Genomic DNA, 15,336 nt, shown 5'->3' on the forward strand with positions numbered 1-15,336 from the left:
TAGTACACTATCATTAGTGACATGGTGAGGAATAGTGCCCGATCATTAGTGTCAGTGTGAGGAATAGTACACTATCATTAGTGTCATGGTGAGGAATAGTGCCCGATCATTAGTGTCAGTGAGAGGAATAGTACTCTATCATTGGTATCAGTGGGAGGAATAGTACTCCATCATTAGTGTCAGTGTGAGGAATAGTACTCCATCATTAGTGTCAGTGTGAGGAATAGTGCCCCATCATTAGTGTCAGTGTGAGGAATAGTACTCCATCATTAGTGTCAGTGTGAGGAATAGTACTCTATCATTAGTGTCATGGTGAGGAATAGTGCCCCTTCATTAGTGTCAGTGAGAGGAATAGTGCCCCATCATTAGTGTCAGTGTGAGGAATAGTGCCCCATCATTAGTGTCAGTGTGAGGAATAGTGCCCCATCATTTGTGTCAGTGTGAGGAATAGTACTCCATCATTAGTGTCATGGTGAGGAATAGTGCCCGATCATTAGTGTCAGTGTGAGGAATAGTGCCCCATCATTAGTGTCAGTGAGAGGAATAGTGCCCCATCATTAGTGTCAGTGGGAGGAATAGTACTCTATCATTGGTATCAGTTTGAGGAATAGTGCCCCATCATTAGTGTCATGGTGAGGAATAGTGCCCCATCATTAGTGTCAGTGGGAGGAATAGTGCCCCATCATTAGTGTCAGTGTGAGGAATAGTGCCCCATCATTAGTGTCAGTGTGAGGAATAGTGCCCCATCATTTGTGTCAGTGTGAGGAATAGTACTCCATCATTAGTGTCAGTGTGAGGAATAGTACTCCATCATTAGTGTCATGGTGAGGAATAGTGCCCGATCATTAGTGTCAGTGTGAGGAATAGTACTCCATCATTAGTGTCAGTGGGAGGAATAGTACTCTATCATTGGTATCAGTGGGAGGAATAGTGCCCCATCATTAGTGTCAGTGTGAGAAATAGTACTCAATCATTGGTATCAGTGGGAGGAATAGTGCCCCATCATTAGTGTCAGTGTGAGGAATAGTACTCCATCATTAGTGTCAGTGTGAGGAATAGTACTCCATCATTAGTGTCATGGTGAGGAATAGTGCCCCATCATTAGTGTCAGTGTGAGGAATAGTACTCCATCATTAGTGTCAGTGTGAGGAATAGTACTCCATCATTAGTGTCATGGTGAGGAATAGTGCCCCATCATTAGTGTCAGTGTGAGGAATAGTACTCCATCATTAGTGTCAGTGTGAGGAATAGTACTCCATCATTAGTGTCAGTGTGAGGAATAGTACTCCATCATTAGTGTCAGTGTGAGGAATAGTACTCCATCATTAGTGTCAGTGTGAGGAATAGTACTCCATCATTAGTGTCAGTGTGAGGAATAGTACTCCATCATTAGTGTCAGTGTGAGGAATAGTGCCCCATCATTAGTGTCAGTGGGAGGAATAGTGCCCCATCATTAGTGTCAGTGTGAGGAATAGTGCCCCATCATTAGTGTCAGTGTGAGGAATAGTGCCCCATCATTAGTGTCATGGTGAGGAATAGTACTCCATCATTAGTGTCAGTGTGAGGAATAGTGCCCCATCATTAGTGTCAGTGTGAGGAATAGTGCCCCATCATTAGTGTCAGTGTGAGGAATAGTGCCCCATCATTAGTGTCATGGTGAGGAATAGTACTCCATCATTAGTGTCAGTGTGAGGAATAGTACTCCATCATTAGTGTCAGTTTGAGGAATAGTACTCCATCATTAGTGTCAGTGTGAGGAATAGTGCCCCATCATTAGTGTCAGTGTGAGGAATAGTACTCCATCATTAGTGTCAGTGTGAGGAATAGTACTCTATCATTAGTGTCATGGTGAGGAATAGTGCCCGATCATTAGTGTCAGTGTGAGGAATAGTGCCCCATCATTAGTGTCAGTGAGAGGAATAGTACTCTATCATTGGTATCAGTGGGAGGAATAGTGCCCCATCATTAGTGTCAGTGTGAGGAATAGTACTCCATCATTAGTGTCGGTGTGAGGAATAGTACTCTATCATTAGTGTCATGGTGAGGAATAGTGCCCGATCATTAGTGTCAGTGTGAGGAATAGTGCCCCATCATTAGTGTCAGTGAGAGGAATAGTACTCTATCATTGGTATCAGTGGGAGGAATAGTACTCCATCATTAGTGTCAGTGTGAGGAATAGTACTCCATTATTAGTGTCAGTGTGAGGAATAGTGCCCCATCATTAGTGTCAGTGTGAGGAATAGTACTCCATCATTAGTGTCAGTGTGAGGAATAGTACTCTATCATTAGTGTCATGGTGAGGAATAGTGCCCCTTCATTAGTGTCAGTGGGAGGAATAGTTCCCCATCATTAGTGTCAGTGTGAGGAATAGTGCCCCATCATTAGTGTCAGTGTGAGGAATAGTGCCCCATCATTTGTGTCAGTGTGAGGAATAGTACTCCATCATTAGTGTCATGGTGAGGAATAGTGCCCGATCATTAGTGTCAGTGTGAGGAATAGTGCCCCATCATTAGTGTCAGTGTGAGGAATAGTACTCCATCATTAGTTTCAGTGTGAGGAATAGTACTCCATCATTAGTGTCAGTGTGAGGAATAGTACTCCATTATTAGTGTCATGGTGAGGAATAGTGCCCGATCATTAGTGTCAGTGTGAGGAATAGTGCCCCATCATTAGTGTCAGTGAGAGGAATAGTGCCCCATCATTAGTGTCAGTGGGAGGAATAGTACTCTATCATTGGTATCAGTTTGAGGAATAGTGCCCCATCATTAGTGTCATGGTGAGGAATAGTGCCCCATCATTAGTGTCAGTGGGAGGAATAGTGCCCCATCATTAGTGTCAGTGTGAGGAATAGTGCCCCATCATTAGTGTCAGTGTGAGGAATAGTGCCCCATCATTTGTGTCAGTGTGAGGAATAGTACTCCATCATTAGTGTCATGGTGAGGAATAGTGCCCGATCATTAGTGTCAGTGTGAGGAATAGTACTCCATCATTAGTGTCAGTGGGAGGAATAGTACTCTATCATTGGTATCAGTGGGAGGAATAGTGCCCCATCATTAGTGTCAGTGTGAGGAATAGTACTCTATCATTGGTATCAGTGGGAGGAATAGTGCCCCATCATTAGTGTCATGGTGAGGAATAGTGCCCCATCATTAGTGTCAGTGGGAGGAATAGTGCCCCATCATTAGTGTCAGTGTGAGGAATAGTGCCCCATCATTGGTGTCAGTGGGAGGAATAGTGCCCCATCATTAGTGTCAGTGGGAGGAATAGTGCCCCATCATTTGTGTCAGTGTGAGGAATAGTACTCCATCATTAGTGTCAGTGTGAGGAATAGTACTCCATCATTAGTGTCATGGTGAGGAATAGTACTCCATCATTAGTGTCAGTGTGAGGAATAGTGCCCGATCATTAGTGTCAGTGTGAGGAATAGTACTCCATCATTAGTGTCAGTTTGAGGAATAGTGCCCCATCATTATTGTCAGTGTGTGGAATAGTACTCCATCATTAGTGTCATGGTGAGGAATAGTGCCCCATCATTAGTGTCAGTGTGAGGAATAGTACTCCATCATTAGTGTCAGTGTGAGGAATAGTACTCCATCATTAGTGTCATGGTGAGGAATAGTGCCCCATCATTAGTGTCAGTGTGAGGAATAGTACTCCATCATTAGTGTCAGTGTGAGGAATAGTACTCCATCATTAGTGTCAGTGTGAGGAATAGTACTCCATCATTAGTGTCAGTGTGAGGAATAGTACTCCATCATTAGTGTCAGTGTGAGGAATAGTACTCCATCATTAGTGTCAGTGTGAGGAATAGTACTCCATCATTAGTGTCATGGTGAGGAATAGTGCCCGATCATTAGTGTCAGTGTGAGGAATAGTGCCCCATCATTAGTGTCAGTGTGAGGAATAGTACTCCATCATTAGTGTCATGGTGAGGAATAGTGCCCGATCATTAGTGTCAGTGTGAGGAATAGTGCCCCATCATTAGTGTCAGTGTGAGGATTAGTGCCCCATCATTAGTGTCAGTGAGAGGAATAGTACTCTATCATTGGTATCAGTGGGTGGAATAGTGCCCCATCATTAGTGTCATGGTGAGGAATAGTGCCCCATCATTAGTGTCAGTGTGAGGAATAGTACTCCATCATTAGTGTCAGTGTGAGGAATAGTACTCCATCATTAGTGTCAGTGTGAGGAATAGTACTCCATCATTAGTGTCATGGTGAGGAATAGTGCCCCATCATTGGTGTCAGTGTGAGGAATAGTGCCCCATCATTGGTGTCAGTGTGAGGAATAGTACTCCATCATTAGTGTCAGTGTGAGGAATAGTACTCCATCATTAGTGTCATGGTGAGGAATAGTACTCCATCATTAGTGTCAGTGTGAGGAATAGTACTCCATCATTAGTGTCATGGTGAGGAATAGTGCCCCATCATTGGTGTCAGTGTGAGGAATAGTACTCCATCATTAGTGTCAGTGTGAGGAATAGTACTCCATCATTAGTGTCATGGTGAGGAATAGTACTCCATCATTAGTGTCAGTGTGAGGAATAGTGCCCGATCATTAGTGTCAGTGTGAGGAATAGTACTCCATCATTAGTGTCAGTGGGAGGAATAATGCCCCATCATTGGTGTCAGTGAGAGGAATAGTGCCCCATCATTAGTGTCAGTGTGAGGAATAGTGCCCCATCATTGGTGTCAGTGGGAGGAATAATGCCCCATCATTAGTGTCAGTGTGAGGAATAGTACTCCATCATTAGTGTCAGTTTGAGGAATAGTGCCCCATCATTAGTGTCAGTGTGAGGAATAGTACTTTATCATTAGTGTCATGGTGAGGAATAGTACTCCATCATTAGTGTCATGGTGAGGAATTTGGTTTTTCCAACTCTTGCCAAACGCCCCTATAGCGTTTGACAAGCTTTGGTCCGGCGTTTGCGGAGAGGTTTAGCGGAGGTTGCTAGGCATTTACCAAGTGTTAAAAACGCCTCACAAATGGCAATAATGAAGTTTGAATGGTGTTAACACTTTGCAAACGCCCTGCAACCACGTTGCAACCACACCGCAAGCGTTTCAGAGCGGCACCATAGACTTGAATAGGGGGCTTCAACTCCTCCTGACTCGACCAGAGGCGTCCATTTTTCCGCGACGCAACGCGAAGCTAATGCTCCCGTTTGAACAGCAGCATGTGCTGCAATGTGCAGAATTTTCCCAGGTGTTTGGGAAACGGTAAAAACGCTTCCCAAATGCCTGTCTGCCACTTGCTAACAAGGCTAGTGTGAACGTAGCCTTAGAAGCTGATTGGCCACCATGCACAGCTTCACCAGATTTTGCACTCTCCAGTTTAATAAACCAACCCCAGAGTTTTAAAGCCAAAACATGTACAACCAACTTGCTGGTAGGAGGATAGAGTGGAGTTAGATGTTTTTCTGTCATGGTTGATATCAAAGGCAAATACTCTCGACAAGAAAGTTCAATGTCCTTAGCACTGGATGTTGTTTGATATGAAATTGTAGGCATAAAAAGTTTGTTTCAAACTACTGCATACTTATGTTGTACTGGTATGTACATTACAAATGTGCCTTTTGCAACAGTTTGGAGCCAGCAGCACACAATCAACATGAATGGAGAAAAAATATAAAAATAGAGCAAGGAACAGTCAGGTCCCAATGACCATTGAAGGTCACATAACTGACTTTCGTTCAATCATGCACATTTCTCTGCATTCCATTCGGCACTGCAGTTTCCATATTACAGGCTGCATTTTAGGAAGGGCTATATTGTGGCTTAACCCTATGGAGTATAACAGTGAGCAGATACTGATATTCATTCTCTGTTGCTAATGGACCTCTTGGTTTTAGATGTTGAGGCTAAGAACTAGGTGTATGGATACAGAGTCATACCTTACAACTTTCTGAAATGATAAAAAGGGACTCCTTTTAGCACACCATACATAGGCAAAAGACATGTCCCTGCCATGGCCCTGGTTACATGGACCACAAAGATCTAATATGTAAAAATGATTTGATAAATCACACAAGTATTTTTTTTTACCTCTATTGTTCTTTTTATTGTGGCTTTTCAAAATAACAAAAGCAGTAATATAGAGATTGGATAAAAATGCAGTGCTACCCTCTTTAGAAACGCTGAGTTTTTGTGTCCCCCTAAGCTCTGCATAGCAATGTAATTGGTACCAATCTCTCATTGTGTTTATTCAGGAAAGGAAGGGGCTGGTAAATGTAACATTTTTACCAGCCCCTTCTCCCACTCTGCACCCTGAAGGATCCTATTGTGTGCTTGCAGCTGGAAAGGGTTCAAGTATAGAGCTAAATGCAATTTTTGATGTTCCATACGGATCCATCATGGAACTTTACATGTGCCTCCTTTGTTTGTAGCTGAGTTTACAGTGCCTGGTATTGCCTTTACATTACTTATGTGCATATATATATATATATATATATATATATATAAATTAATGAATAAGAATACTTAGTACTAGTAATACACTACATACAGAGTGGTATGGGGATTATGTATGATTTTATATTTGTTTATGTGATATGTGTACAATAAAGATTGATTTTTATGGTATATTGGTCTAGGTTTACCAGATTCCTCATAGAGACCCAGCTCTATGTAGGTTTGGTTTAGAGTCCAAAACTAGACTTTAATTTTTAGTTTTCTCATGTATGAGGATTTACATGACTGCATTCTCCCTGGGCAAGCATATTACTCCAGGCAGTAGATATACACCTAAGATGATGACATTGTCAAAAAGAGTTCTGTTAATACTTTGAGCAGTAATATGTTTTTGTAATATTTACACCTGCACATTACTTAGCATGCATAGGCTTACAATTAAAATAAAAATTCTGATGCTTGATCTGCTTTAGTGAACCATTTTACAGTTGTACATTTTTAAATTTTGTATAGATACACCGTCATGAAACTTCATATTTGTGTTTTGTCTCTTCTGAAGCCTTAAAATTTATGTTATTAATCCAATTTTTGCAGGAGCCAAGAGTTTGTAGGAAGTGAATTGGTCAATCTACCATATAAATGATCTGCTATATTAAAGTCAGCCAACCTTTAATAAGACTGCAATTCACAGGAAAGGTCATACAATTCTTCTATGCTGGGCCCCAGGGAGCAATTAGCTTGAACAAAATGTATAGAAAGCCTAAGAAAAAAATAAGATGGTGTTGCTTTTTAAGTCATATTAAGACACTTTAACTCTGTCTCGAAGGGCCATCAAAATGCCAAAATCAGCAGTATACTTATTCATAAGTATGAGTCACATTTTCAGACAATGAGCTCTAATAAAATATAATATACAGGAGTCCTTGAGAGACTAATATCCCATATACGATGGAAGAATCTTAAGGTGAAAATGATATATAATTTGCAAATCCTAAAGTGCATGACATAAAAAGAAAGTATGCTTGAATGCAGTTTCAAAAGTGCATGTACCATTGTAGATTGTCCTCTAGGTAGTCATATTCTTGGTTCTAAGAAACAAATGGACACGTATAAATCATAAATACATACAGCATATAAAGTGTGAAATGTTATTTTTGAAATGTCAATGTCTAGAACTCCATTTTTTGTAAATGGCATTATTTATGTTCAAAGTTTGTTGTTATCCATGAAGCAACTAATGTTTTAAGAACTGTTAGCTACCATAACATTTAAAGAAATCCAAAGTGGATGCCATTACCATTTTTACATAGTACATACAGTACGTTGCTATATTTCAAATGCATACATATTTCAGGAACAAGGAGGGTAGATGCTCCTGAACTGAAAAGGTCAAGTAACTGGCTTCTGTATACTCAATATATTATTCCTGTGCATGTAGTTAGTCCAATGGACACTTCTGTGGGCAAAAGTCATTGCAAGGCAACCTAAGTAAAAGGGGGAAAGTGTAAATGTGCTGAAGTTTCCAATTCACTGTAAGGTGCCTACATTTGTTTTTTAGTTTTATATTTAGTTAGAAAGTCTGTCCTGTGGTATCCTGTGTGACCATTCACCTCTTTAGCAGAGTTTAAATTCCAATTTTGATGTTTTATTATATGTTACCATAGACAGTAATACATTATTGCTGTTTTGAGCAATCTGGCTAGCTCTTACTAGCATCGAGATAGCCCCTTGAGCACTGGATTCATTTATAATAGCTTGTTGTTTCTACATTGGGGTTGTTTGATATGCTTTGTACTGCCTACATTGATGCGAAGGTGTTCTTTCCAAATAGCAGATGCAAATCCAGTGTTAGCTCAGTATGAAGAATCTTATCTAGCACTATGTTTAACATGTTGCAGCTATTTTGTAGCCAATATTATGAAGGCCTAGAGGGTCATATAACATCACTTCTGCCTTGAAGAGCAACGTTCCTGTGTTCAACTTCTGTTAGGACATTTCTGCATGTGATTTATCCATCAAATGTGTGAATTTTTTTTATCTACTCTCAGTTTCCTTTTAGAGTCCTAATCTCCTGCTTTACTCTATTCCATTATGATTATAGCTTTAAGGCTAGGCTCACATATGTGCGGGTGGTGCCGCTGTGGATCCGCACAAAAATCTGTGCAGCCACACCACCCACACAGAAGAATGCGGTCCGCAGGCGGGTGCCATTAATTCTAATGCACTGGAAATCGCAACCGTACTGGGAACTGAGGTTCCTGTGCGGGCTGTGTTTTCAGAAGAAGTTCAGGTACTTCTTCCCTGCGTGTCCCAGGGCACGGGAGTCCATTCAAATGAATGGGCTCTCGTGTCCGTGCAAAACACGGCCCGCAAGAATGCGGATATGTGAACCAGGGGTTAATGTTCATCTTCCGACTCTCAACTATCAGGTACTCATTTGGGGGGAGATTTACTTAAACTGGTGCACTCAGAACCTGGTGCAGCTGTGCATGGTAGCCAATCAGCTTCTAACTTCAGCTTGTTCAAGCAGGCTTTGACAATAAAACCTGGAAGCTGATTGGTTTCTATGCAGAGCTGCACCAGATTTTGCAACGTGCAGTTTTAGTAAGTAACCCCCATTATTCATCTCTTGGTGGGTTAATTTTTTGGTTTGTCTATATGGTTTTCTCCTGCTCTTTCTTGCACCCTATTTTCAATTAAACATATGCTTGAAATTCTTCCTCCCAATCCTATTACATGCTGAGCCATCTAAGATGTTGACTTCCTATATTCACTACTATATACACAGTTATTTGCACACATTTTTCATTTTCAGATAATCAACTTCCCTGAATTCCAATGATTTTTAAATGTTTTTTTTTCACCTGTTAATTCTGCCCACTTCTAATTTTGCTAATGCCAAGGTCTCTGTTGAATATTTTTCAGTAGGCTTGAGAATCATTGTTTGTCTGAATTTCAGATTTCTGTGACACAATCCTTGATCTCTAAATGTGTTTTAGTGAATAACATAGCTAATCTTTCTTTTATTTCCAGGGGAAGAGCGTTGTCTTCATTTACCGGGAAATTCAGGTTTGAAACCAGAATTTTTATCTTTCATATTTTATAATTGCACAATATATTTCTCTTATATTTTTCAGGTTTTTTTTTTCTTATTTATGTTTTTAGGTTTCCATAAATGTACGTTCAAACTAACTACATGATTCATGTTTTCACAAACAGTATCAAATTCTTTCCACTGCCACAGTATTAACAACAAATTGGGGTGACTTACTAAAGGAGTATGGACTGTTCACTTAAGAAGTTAAATCGGAGCTCCACCCAAAAGGGGAAGTTCCACTTTAAGGACTGCTCCCCTGCTCCCCATTAAGGATTGGCACCTTTGGGGAGTGGGGGGAGCGGGTACCCGAATTTGACAGGTACCCGCTCCCACTTCCGGTCCGATCACCTACACAATTGGAAGCGGAAGGTGTCCTCCCTCCCTGTAGTCTTTTGGGACACGTGACAGGTCCCTGAAGACTACAGGACCATTCATGAAGTGCAGCGCTACTCGCGCATACGCAGTGGGTACCCAGCTGTGAAGCCGCAAGCTGTCACAGCCGAGTGCCCACACTGAAGCTGCCAGCCTCCTGGAATACAGGACAGCCAGTGAAACAAGCTGCAAAGGACACACCACGGGACCGAGGGACAGGTAAGTGACTGTTTTTTAAAAGTCAGCAGCTACAGTTTTTGTAGCTGCTAACTTTTATTGTTTGATAGGTCGAGTGGTACTCCACTTTAATGTTCACTTTGCACAGTAAATGCTCACTCAGCTTAGTAAATACGGTGAAACTATGTTCAATCATGTGCAATAAAAACATGTTTTTTTCTACTTCCCTTGCTTTTAATTGGGGTGTTCAAATTAAGCACATTTTTGCCTTTTTTAAGCTCAGTGAGCATTTCCTTTACAAAATGAATTGCCCGTACTACATCAAACCCATAGCATGCAAAATACCATTTCAATAATGTGGTAGCATTTTGTTTTGTTTATCTTTCTGCTGAATTTCAGATGAAGTTAAACAGAGAGGTAAGTTTATTATCTCTTTATTAATTTCCTCTGATGGTAAAGACTTCTGTTAGGGTGCCCTGTATTTGTGCCTTCCCTTTTGCTTCCTTTAGCCGTATTTTAACCCGTCTTATATATATATAGAAGCTGATTTACAATGGCTATCACAAATGCACCAGTGACTTGCTAATTTGTAAACACCAAAATAGATGTTACTCAGGATTTATGAAACTGTTAAAGACTTTCACTAAATCTTTTAAAAAAAAGCAGGTCAGCATTGTAACTCTGGAGTATAACACAATGATGTTTCGGAGTGTGCCAGGGGCTTGCAAAGATCTGCCAGTAACGTAGTGGTGAACCGATTGATAGCTGTATAATGTACAAGGTTGCTTAAATGATAAGTTCACTTTTTAAGTTTTTTCTTAGAAGTCTACAGAGCATTGTACCCATGATCACAGACAACAGGTGCAATGTCAGGCTCCTGCAGACTCCTAACAAAGAAACATAGAAAAGTGAGGGCAGAAAAAAGACCAAGTGGTTAATCACTTGCCCTCCAGAGGATTTACCCCCTGACCAGGTACTTTTTTTCCCACAAATAGAGCTTTCTTTTGGTAGTATTTGATCAGCTGTGCATTTTTTATTTTTTACATTATAAACAGAAAAAACTTACAATTTTGAAAAAACCCTATATTTTTTATTTTTTGCTATTAACCACCTCCCGTCCGGCCGTTGTATATAAACGGCTGGACGGTGGCACTGCAGGGTCGGGTGGCCATTTATAAATGGCCTCCCCGCCAAGCTTGTGTGTGCTCCCTGGGAGCGCGCAGCACTGCGATCCAGTGCCCGCTGTGTCACACAGCGGAACACCGATCGTCGGACGGGACCTCTGTGCAAGGTCCCAATCATGTGATCACTGATTGGCCAATCAGTGATCACATGCAAAGTAGTAAGCAAGATGTCACTTCTGACATCATTGCTTTCTACGTGTGAAATCTGTGAATGATCACAGAGGTCACATGGCACAAGGCTATTCACAACAGCCTTGTACCATGTGACAAGCTGTGACCAATCACAGCTCACACAGTATTTCTCAATGGCTGCAAGAATGCAGCCAGAGAGAAGGAGAAATTATTGCTTTTACAGCCTTTATGGGTGGAAAAGCAATCAGTATAAAAAAAAAAAAATCTTCATCACCCCCCACAAGTAGTACAGTGTCACCATGGTGACACTGTACTGCTAGGGTGACATTATGTAAAAAAAAACAAAAACAAATAATAATATAAAAAAAATAAGAATGTAAAAAAAAATGTTTAAAAATTACAATTTTTGGTTATAAACTAATTTGGGTTCTTTGTTTTTTACTAAAAAGATAACAGAATAAATTTTTATAAGAAAACCACTTTTTTTCAAAATTTTTGGACTTTTTTATTTACATAGCAAAAAAAATAAAAATCCAAGTTGTGAATAAATACCACCAAAATAAAGCTTTATCTGTCTCAAACAAAATGCTAAACAATTCATATGGGTACAGTGTTGCATGACCACGCAATTGTCATTCAAAGTGTGATAGCACTGAAAGCTGAAAATTGGCCTGGACAGGAAGGGGGTAAAAGTATCCGGACTTGAAGTATTTAAAGATGTCCAGTCGAAAAAATAAAAAAATCTAACTTCGTCATAAATTTAGGCCAAAATGTATTCTGCAACATGTCTTTGCTAAAAAAAATCCCAATACATGTAAATTAATTGGTTTACATGAAAGTTATAGTTTACAAATGGAGATATATATACTGGAATTTTTTTGCGTTTTACTAGTAATGGCTGTGATCAGCGAGTTATAGCAGGACTGCGGCGGGCATTCTGACACTGGGGGCAACTGCTTTTTATTAGCACTGATCACTGTATTGGTGTCATTGGGGATGTCAGTGACACCAAGTCAGTTCCCCCCAGTGTTAAAATGCACGCTGCAGTCCCGCTATAAGTCGCTGATCGCCGCCATTACTAGTAAAAATTAAAAAAAATCCAAGTATATATACCACCATTTGTAAACACTATAACTTTCACGTAAACCAATTAATTTGCATGTATTAGGATTTTTTTTCAGCAAAGACATGCTGCTGTGCATGGTAGCCAATCAACTTCTATCTTCAGCTTGTCCAATTAAGCTCTGACAATAAAGCATGGAAGCTGTAATTTCTAAGCAGAGCTGCACCAGATTTTGCACTCTACAGTTTTAGTAAATCAACCCCCTTGTCTACATGTGAAAGAAAAATGTACCCCATTTTCATGTTCTTTTTCTCCTGTAGTCCAAAAAGGACAGGGGGTTTGCAGAATCCTTTAAAATAGGATGTCTCAACACGTCTAAGGAGATGGGTACAGGGTACAAAATTATCTCATATTACATATTTATGATTTCATATAAATTTATGATTTAAGATATGTTCAATGGAAAGAAGAACAGACACTTTCAAAAAGCCCTTTAATTGAAAAAAAAACCCAGAAAAATAGTATCCCCTTTTGTAATCCAGGGATCACAATGTCCAGTGATGTAAGTCACATCATTCATGATGTTCTGCTGCATACCAATCTGTACCCAACACATCACTGCTGATAAATGACACATTCCTGGCACTGCAGAAATACACTGCTCAAAAAAATTAAAGGAACACTTTGAAAACACATCAGATCTCAATGGGGGAAAATATCATGCTGAACATCTATACTGATATGGACTGGGTAATGTGTTAGGAACGTAAGGATGCTCCATCGTTTGATGGAAATGAAAATGATCAACCTACAGAGGACTGAATTCAAAGACACCCCGAAAATCAAAGTATAAAATAGATGCAGCAGGCTAGTCCATTTTGCTGAAATTTCATTGCAGCAACTCAAAATGGTACTCAGTAGTTTGTATGGCCCCACGTGCTTGTATGCATGCCTGACAACATAGGTTTTTTAAATACATCCATTGCCCGTTGCCAAGCTCCCAAGTTTTCCTCAACGTTTGGTTGAAAACTTCTTGTTCATTGCTCTAGCCCAGGGGTCTCCAAACTTTTCAAACAAAGGGCCGGTTTACTGTCCTTCAAACTTTAGGAGGGCCGGATTGTGACCAGTGGGGGTAGAGAATGTCCCGGGCCCAGCATTAGTGAAAATAAACATGAGGTACTATTCCTCTCATTAATACCCATCATAGGTATTAATGGGAGGAATAATGCCCCATCATTGGTATCAGTGTAAGAAATGGTGTCCCTTTGTTGGTGTCAATAGGAGGAATAGTACCTCATATCATTGGGAAGAATAGTGCCCCAAGGGCCAGACAAAGGCTAGCAAAGGGCCATATCCAGCCCTTTGGTGCAGTTTTGTCAGTAGTCTACTGAAAAATGTACTTGTATTCTTTTGATCATATCTTTCCAGTAATGCTTCTCTTGTTCCTTCTTTCTATTCCAATGTCTTTTTTTGGAACATCAAAATATCTTCTCTTCTTGTCACTCTATTCTTCCACATTTTACACTTGTTCGTTTATTGAACATTTTCATTTTCTATTTATTTTTCTCCTCTATTATTATCTTTCATTTTGTGTCATACCAAATCATTTGTTTTACTTCAGTTTGTGTTAAACAGTATTTGTTTTTATTATTTTTTTCCAGTGTAATCTATGTAACCATATGTATGTTCTTTTTTAAAAACAAATACTACTAGTTATTGCTCCCTTCTCCTGGCAAGCTTAAAGGGGAAGTTCCACTTTAAGGACTGCTCCCACGCTCCCCATTAAGGATTGGCACCTTTGGAGAGTGGGGGTGGGAAGCGGGTACACGAATTTGACAGCTACCCGCTCCCACTTCCGGTCCGATCGCCTAGGCAGAATATATTTTGGCCTACATTTATGAAGAAATTACATTTTTTTAATGGATATGTTTTATAACAGAAAGAAAATATATTTTTTATAATTTTAAGTATGAGTCCACCTGTGTGTCATGTAATCTCAGTATAAATACAGATGTTCTGTGAAGCCCTCAGTGGTTTGTTAGTGAACATTAGTGAACAAACAGCATCATGAAGGCCAAGGAACACACTAGACAGGCCAGGGATAAAGTCGTGGAGAAGTTTGAAGCAGGGTTAGGTTATAAAAAAATCCCAAGCTTTGAACATCTCATAAAGCACTGTTCAATACATTATCCGAATATGGAAAGAGTATGGAAAAACTGCAAACTTACCAAGAGATGGCCGTCCACCTAAACTAACATGCCAGGCAAGGAGAGCATTAATCAGAGAAGCAGCCAAGAGGCCCATGGTAACTCTGGAGGAGCTGCAGAGGTTCCTAGCTCAGGTGGGAGAATCTGTCCACAGGACAACTATTAGTCGTGCACTCCACAAATCTGGCCTTTGTGGAAGAGGGGGAAGAAGAAAGCCATTGTTGAAAGAAAGCCATAAAAAGTCCCGGCTGCAGTTTGCTAGAAACCATGTGGGGGACACAGCAAACATGTGGAAGAAGGTGCTCTGGCCAGATGAGACCAAAATTTTACTTTTTGGTCTAAAAGCCAAACGCTATGTGTGGCAGAAAATTAACACTGCACATCTGTCAGGGAGCGAGGAGCCAGACACACAAGAAGGTGCAATTAAAGGCAGGTTTATTATACAAAAACAAGACAGAGTCTATGCAAGTCCAACAGCAACAGCGGATGACTTGGTAGAACAGTAGCCAGGAAGGATGGTCACCAGAGCCAGGGTCAGAAGCCAGGAAGGATGATCGCCAGAGCCGGGGTCAGAAGCCAGGAAGGATGGTCGCCAGAGCCGTGGTCTGAAGCCAGGAAGGATGGTCGCTAGAGCCGGGGTCAGAAGCCAGGAAGGAGTCTTGCCAAAGCCGAGTCGGTATCCAGGAGAGCAATG

The 15,336-nt window shown here is 40.6% G+C and overlaps 1 long non-coding RNA gene across 1 annotated transcript in view; it reads left to right on the forward strand.

The window, feature by feature from the left end:
• Positions 1 to 15,336, forward strand: part of LOC149468197 (uncharacterized) — a 254,065-nt gene that overhangs the window by 162,822 nt on the left and 75,907 nt on the right. The window contains exon 4 of the long non-coding RNA XR_016311782.1: positions 9,444 to 9,479. This is a non-coding gene — a long non-coding RNA (uncharacterized LOC149468197). The remainder of the gene's footprint in view (positions 1 to 9,443; positions 9,480 to 15,336) is intronic.

Source organism: Staurois parvus, unplaced genomic scaffold, assembly GCF_062004578.1.
Source record: "Staurois parvus isolate SC_StPar_1 unplaced genomic scaffold, SC_StPar_1.0 ptg000091l, whole genome shotgun sequence".
NCBI classification, from domain to species: domain Eukaryota; kingdom Metazoa; phylum Chordata; class Amphibia; order Anura; family Ranidae; genus Staurois; species Staurois parvus.